Source organism: Arachis hypogaea, chromosome 7, assembly GCF_003086295.3.
Source record: "Arachis hypogaea cultivar Tifrunner chromosome 7, arahy.Tifrunner.gnm2.J5K5, whole genome shotgun sequence".
NCBI lineage: Eukaryota > Viridiplantae > Streptophyta > Magnoliopsida > Fabales > Fabaceae > Arachis > Arachis hypogaea.
Window position 1 is genome coordinate 39,765,436 of NC_092042.1, and position 7,516 is coordinate 39,772,951.

Sequence of the window (7,516 nt, forward strand, 5' to 3'; positions counted from 1 at the left end):
TCTTTTGTTTGTCATCACACCCAAAAATCACGAGTTTGAAGCTCGTCACAGTCATTCAATCCCTGAATCCTACTCGGAATACCACAGACAAGGTTTAGACTTTCCGGACTCTCAGGAATGGCTGCCAATAATTCAAGCTTATACCACGAAGATTCTGATCAAGGAATCCAAGAGATATGCGCTCGTTCTAAAGTAGAACGGAAGTGGTTGTCAATCACGCATTCATAAGGATGACTGATGATGAGTGTCACGGATCATCACATCCATTAGGTTGAAGTGCAATGAATATCTTAGAACAAGAATAAGCTGAATTGAATAGAAAATAGTAGTAATTACATTAAAACTCGAGGTACATCAGAGCTCCACACCCTTAATCTATGGTGTCTAGAAACTCTACAGTTGAAAATACATAAGTGATAGTGGTTCGGGCATGGTCGAATGGCAAGCCCTCAAAATATGATATGAAATTTGAAATTAGGGAGAAGGACCCTTAATACAATAGTAAAAAGCCCTATTTATACTAGACTAGCTACTAGGGTTTACAGAAATAAGTAATTAATGCAAAAATCTACTTCCGGGGCCCACTTTGGTGTGTGCTTGGGCTGTGCTTGAGCTTTACACATGCAGATCCTTCTCTTGGAGTTAAACGCCAAGTTGTAACATGTTTTTGGCATTTAACTCTGGTTTGTGACGTATTTCTGGCGTTTGACTCCAGAATACAACCTGGAACTGGCGTTGAACGCCAGTTTGCGTCGTCTAATCTCGAATAAAGTATGGACTATTATATATTTCTGGAAAGCTCTGGATGTCTACTTTCCAAACCCGTTGAGAGCGCGCCATTTGGAGTTCTGTAACTCCAGAAAATCCATTTTGAGTGCAGGGAGGTCAGAATCCAACAACATCAGCAGTCCTTTGTCAGCCTTCTATCAGAGTTTTACTCAGGTCCCTCAATTTTAGCCAGAAAATACCTGAAATTACAGAAAACCACACAAACCCATAGTAAAGTCCAGAAATGTGAATTTTACATAAAAACTAACAAAAACATCCCTAAAAGTAGCTAGATCCTACTAAAAACTACCTAAAAACAATGCCAAAAAGCGTATAAATTATCCGCTCATCACAACACTAAACTTAAATTGTTGCTTGTCCCCAAGCAACTGAAAATCAAATAGGATAAAAGAAGAGAATATACTATAAATCCAAAAATATCAATGAATATTAGTTTTAATTAGATGAGCGGGACTTGTAGCTTTTTGCTTCTGAACAGTTTTGGCATCTCACTTTATCCTTTGGAGTTTAGAATGATTGGCATCTATAGGAACTCATAATTGAGATAGTGTTATTATTTCTCCTAGTTAAGTATGTTGATTCTTGAACACAGCTACTTTTATGAGTCTTGGCCGTGGCCCTAAGCACTTTGTTTTCCAGTATTACCACCGGATACATAAATGCCACAAACACATGATTGGGTGAACCTTTTCAGATTGTGACTCAGATTTGCTAAAGTCCCCAGTTAGAGGTGTCCAGAGCTCTTAAGCACACTCTTTTTTCTTTGGATCACGACTTTAACCACTCAGTCTCAAGCTTTTCACTTAGACCTGCATGCCACAAGCACATGGTTAGGGACAGCTTGATTTAGCCGCTTAGGCCTGGATTTTATTTCCTTGGTTCCTCCTATCCATTGATGCTCAATGCCTTGGATCCTTTTTACCCTTGCCTTTTGGTTTTAAGGGCTATTGGCTTTTTCTGCTTGCTTTTTCTTTTTTTTCTTTTATTATTATTTTTTTTGCCACTTTTTTTTGCAAGCTTTGTACTTCACTGCTTTTTCTTGCTTCAAGAATCAATTTTATAATTTTTCAGATTATCAATAACATTTCTCTTGTTCATCATTCTTTCAAGAGCCAATAATTTTAACATTCATAAACAACAAGATAAAAAATATGCACTGTTCAAGCATTCATTCAGAAAGCAAAAAGTATTGTCACCACATCAATATAATTAAACTAATTTCAAGGATAAACTCGAAACTCATGCACTTCTTGTTCTTTTGAATTAAAAAATATTTTTCATTTAAGAAAGGTGAAGGATTCATGGTATTATTTATAGCCTTAAGACATAGTTACTAGACTAATGATCATGTAATAAAGACATAAACATAGACAAAACATGAACCTCAAAAATCGAAAAATAGAGAGATAAGAACAAGGAAGTTAAGGAATAAGTCCACCTTAGTGATGGTGGCGCCTTCTCCTTGAAGGACCAATGGTGTCCTTGAGCTCATCTGTGTCTCTTCCTTGCCTTTGTTGCTTGATCCCTAGTGATTTTGGTGCTCCTATCCTTAGTTGCTCCCAATAATTTTGTGGAGGAAAATGTATCCCCTGAGGTATCTCAGGGATTTCTTGATGAGGGAATTCCTCATGCTCTTTGTTGAGGTCCATGAGTGGGCTCTCTTGATGTGCAGTCAAATGCTCTACTACTGAGCTATGGACCCTTGAGATGAATCTCTCCATCTCCCATGACTCGGAGGTGGAAGCTTTTGTCTTCCCTTTCCCATTTCTAGAGGTTTCTCCAGCCTTAGGTGCCATAAGTGGTTATGGAAAAACAAAAAATCTATGCTTTTACCACACCAAACTTAGAATATTGCTCACCCTCGAGCAAGAGAAGAAAGAAGAGAAGAAGAAGAAGAAAATATAGAGGAGAGCGAGAGAGATATGTATTCGGCCAAGGGAGAGAAGAGAGGGTTGTGTTGTGTGAAAATGAAGAAGGATGCAGGGGTTCATATAGTGAAGGGAGAGGGAGTTGGTTCGGCCATTTAGGGTGGGGTTGGGTGGGAAAGAGATTTTAAATTATGAAGGTAGGTGGGTTTTAGGGGGAAGAGTGGATGGATGTGAGTGGTGAAGAGGTGATGGGGAAGAGAGATTGAGGTGATTGGTGAAGGGTTTTGGGGAAGAGTGTTTATTGGATTGTGTGAAAAAGAGAGAGAGGGTGAGTTGAGGTAGGTAGGGATGTTGTGGGGTCCACAGATCCTGAGGTGATCCTGTGGGATTCACAGATCCTGAGGTGTCAAGGATTTATCATCCCTACACCAATTAGGCGTGTAAAACACCCTCTGCATGCAATCCTTGCGTTTAAAGCCAGATTGATGCTTGTTTCTGGCGTTAAACGCCAGCTCTATGCTTGTTTTGGCCGTTCAACGTCAGTCTACAACATGTTTCTGGCATTGAATGCCAGCTTTCCTCAGGGTGCAATCCTGGTGTTTAAATGCCAGGATGCTACTTGTTTCTGGCGTTCAATGCCAGATCTATGCTCTGTTCTGGCATTGAACGCCAGCCAGATGCTCCTTACTGGCGTTTAAACGCCAGTAAGCCCTTCCTCTAGGGTGTGCTGTTTCTTCTGCTGTTTTTGATTCTATTTTTAATTTTAGTATTTATTTTGTGACTCAACATGATCATGACCCTAATAAAACATAAAGGAATAATAAAATAAAAATAAAATTAGATAAATAAAAATTGGGTTGCCTCCCAATAAGCGCTATTTTAATGTCAATAGCTTGACAGTGGGCTCTCATGGAGCCTCACAGGTGATCAGGTTAATGTTGTAGACTCCCAATACCAAACTTAGAGTTTGGATGTGGGGATTCAACACCAAAATTGGAGTTTGGCTGTGGCCTCCCAACACCAAACTTAGAGTTTGATTGTGGGGGCTTTGTTTGACTCTGTACTGAGAGAAACTTTTCATGCTTCCTCTCTATGTATACAGAAGAACACCCTTGGGTCTTAAACACAAGGTAGTTCCCATTCAATTGAAGGACTAATTCTCCTCTGTTAACATCTATCACAGCTCCTGCTGTGGCTAGGAAAGGTCTTCCAAGGATGATGCATTCATCCTGCTCCTTCCTAGTGTCTAAGATTAAATCAGCAGGGATGTAAAGGCCTTCAACCTTTAGTAACACGTCCTCAACCAATCCATAAGCTTGTCTTACTGACTTGTCTACCATTTGTAATGAGAATATGGCAAGCTGTACCTCAATGATCCCCAGCTTTTCTATTACAGAGAGTGGCATAAGATTTATGCCTGATCCTAGGTCACACAGAGCCTTCTTAAACGTCATGGTGCCTATGGTACAGGGTATTAAGAATTTACCAGGATCTTGTCTCTTTTGAGTTAAAGCATGCTGAACCCATGTATCTAGTTCACTAATGAGCAAGGGAGGTTCACCTTCCCAAGTCTGATTACCAAACAACTTGGCATTCAGCTTCATGGTGGCTCCTAGATATTGAGCAACTTGCTCTCCAATTACGTCTTCATCCTCTTCAGAGGAAGAATAGTTTTCAAAGCTCATGAATGGCAGAATGAGGTTTAATGGGATCTCTATCATCTCTATATGAGCCTCAGATTCCTTTAGGTCCTCAATAGGGAACTCCTTCTTGCTTGAGAGACGTCCCATGAGGTCTTCCTCATTGGGTTTCACGTCCTCTTCTTCCTCTCTAGGTTTGGCCTTGTTCATTATGTCAATGACCTTGCACTCTCTTTTTGGATTCTCTTCAGTATTGCTCGGGAGAGTACTAGGAGGAGTTTCAAGGACTTTCTTACTCAGCTGGCCCACTTGTGCCTCCAAATTTCTGATGGAGGACCTTGTTTCACTAATGAAACTTAAAGTGGTCTTAGACAGATCAGAGACTATGTTTGCTAAGTTAGAGGTGCTCTGCTCAGAATTCTCTGTTTGTTGCTGAGAAGATGATGGAAAAGGCTTGCTATTACTGAGCCTGTTTCTTCCACCATTATTAAAGCCTTGTTGAGGCTTTTGTTGATCCTTCTATGAGAAATTTGGATGATTTCTCCAAGATGAATTATAAATGTTTCCATAAGGTTCACCCATGTAATTTACCTCTGCCATTGCAGGGTTCTCAGGATCATAAGCTTCTTCTTCAGAAGATGCCTCTTTAGTACTGTTGGATGCATTTTGCCATCCATTCAGACTTTGAGAAATCATGTTGACTTGCTGAGTCAACATTTTGTTCTGAGCCAATATGGCATTCAGAGCATCAATTTCAAGAACTCTCTTCCTTTGTGGCGTCCCATTATTCACGGAATTCCTCTCAGAAGTGTACATAAATTGGTTATTAGCAACCATGTCAATAAGTTCTTGAGCTTCTGCAGGCGTTTTCTTTAGGTGAATGAATCCACCTGCAGAATGGTCCAGTGACATCTTAGAGAACTCAAATAGACCATAATAGAATATATCCAAAATGGTCCATTCTGAAAGCATGTCAAAAGGACACCTTTTGGTCATCTGCTTGTATCTTTCCCAAGCTTCATAGAGGGATTCACCATCTTTTTGTTTAAAGGTCTAAACATCCACTCTAAGCTTGCTCAGCTTTTGAGGAGGAAAGAACTTAGCCAAGAAGGCCGTGACCAGCTTATCCCAAGAGTCCAGGCTATCTTTAAGTTGTGAGTCCAACCATGTTCTAGCTCTGTCTCTTACAGCAAAAGGGAAAAGCATGAGCTTGTAGACTTCAGGATCTACTCCATTGGTCTTAACAGTCTCACAGATCTATAAGAATTCAGTTAAAAACTGATAGGCATCTTTTGATGAAAGTCCATAAAACTTGCAGTTTTGCTGTATTAGAGCGACTAGTTGAGGTTTCAGCTCAAAATTGTTTGCTCCAATGGCAGGGATTGAGATGCTTCTTCCATCAAACTTGGAAGTAAGTGTAGTATAGTCACCAAGCATCCTCCTTGCATTGTTGTTGTTGGGTTCGGCTGCCATATCCTTTTCTTGTTCAAAAATTTCAGTAAGGTTGTCTCTGGATTGTTGTATTTTAGCTTCTCCTAGTTTCCTCTTCAGAGTCCTTTCAGGTTCAGGGTCAGCTTCAACAAGAATGCCTTTTTCCTTGTTCCTGCTCATATGAAGAGAAGAGAACATAAAAGGAAGAGGAATCATCTATGTCACAGTATAGAGATTCCTTTATGTTAGTAGAAGAAGGAAGGAATAGAAGAAGGAAAAGAGTCAAGAATCTAAACACAAGGGGGAAGATAGGTGCGAATTCTTGAGTAGAAGAGAAGTATTAGTAAATAAATAAATAAATAGAAGAAGAAGAGAGAGATAGATTTTCAAAAATTAATTTTGAAAAAGGGTTAGTGATTTTCAAAAATTAAGAGAAGAAATAAAATTAAAATTAAAATTAAAAACAATTAGTTAATTAAAAAGAATTTTGAAAAAGGGGAAAGGAATTTTCAAAAATTAGAGAGGAGGAAGTAGTTAATTGGTTTTGAAAAAGATAAGAATTTTAAAACAAATAAAAAGTTAATTAGTTAGTTAAAAAAGATTTAAAAATCAATTTTAAAAAAATAAGAAGTTAGAAAAGATATTTTGAAATTAAATTTTTGAAAAAAATATAATTTGAAAAGATATGTTTGAAAAAGATATGATTGAAAAGATATTTTCAAAAAAAGGATTTAATTTTTAAAATTAAAATCGATTACTTGACTAACAAGAAACTAAAAGATATGATTTTAAAATTTAAAGATTGAACCTTTCTTAACAAGAAAGTAACAAACTTCAAATTTTTGAATCAATCACATTAATTATTAGCAAGTTTTCAAGAATTTGAGATAAAATTAAGAAAAAGATTTTGAAAAATATTTTTAAATTTTCGAAAATCATAAAAAATGAAAAAGATTTTATTTTTGAAAAAGTTTTGAAAATATAAGATTTTTAAAATTGAAAATTTGACTTGACTTATAAGAAATAGCTAAGTTTTAAAAATTTTTTGAGTAAGTCAACTCAAATTTTCGAAATTTTGAGAAAAATAAGGAAAAGATATATTTTTTGAATTTTTAATGATGTGAGAGAAAAACACAATTATGACCCAAAAAATGAAAATTTTGGATCAAAACCAATGACGCATGCAAGAACACTATGAATGTCAAGATGAACACCAAGAACACTTTGAAGATCAAGATGAACATCAAGTTTTATTTTTGAAAAATTTTCAAGAAAAGAAAACATGCAAGACACCAAACTTAGAAATTTTTAATGCCTAGACACTATGAATGCAAAAATGCATATGAAAAACAACAAAAGACACAAAACAAGAAAACATCAAGATCAAACAAGAAGACTTGTCAAGAACAACTTGAAGATCATGAAGAACACATGCATGAATTTTCGAAAAAATGCAAAAGTTTTAAAAACATGCAATTGACACCAAACTTAAAAATTAAGGCTAGACTCAAACAAGAAACACAAAATATTTTTTATTTTTATGATTTTATTAAATTTTTTTTCGAAAATTAATTTTTGGAAAAATGAAAAAGAAAAAAATTTTTTGAAAGATTTTTGAAAACTTTTTGAAAATAAAATTACCTAATCTGAGCAACAAGATGAACCGTCAGTTGTCCAAACTCGAACAATCCTTGGCAACGGCGCCAAAAACTTGGTGCACGAAATTGTGATCTCTAATAATGGCATTCAACTTGGTATGCGCATCTACTAACTCTGCACTTTCTTCAC

At 36.7% G+C, this 7,516-nt stretch overlaps 1 non-coding gene across 1 annotated transcript; it reads left to right on the forward strand.

Moving 5' to 3' along the window:
* The first annotated feature begins 5,263 nt into the window (after window positions 1–5,263).
* On the forward strand, window positions 5,264–5,371 carry LOC112704591 (small nucleolar RNA R71). The gene has a single exon (XR_003155208.1). It is a non-coding gene; the product is annotated as a small nucleolar RNA R71 (small nucleolar RNA).
* The last annotated feature ends 2,145 nt before the right edge of the window (window positions 5,372–7,516 follow it).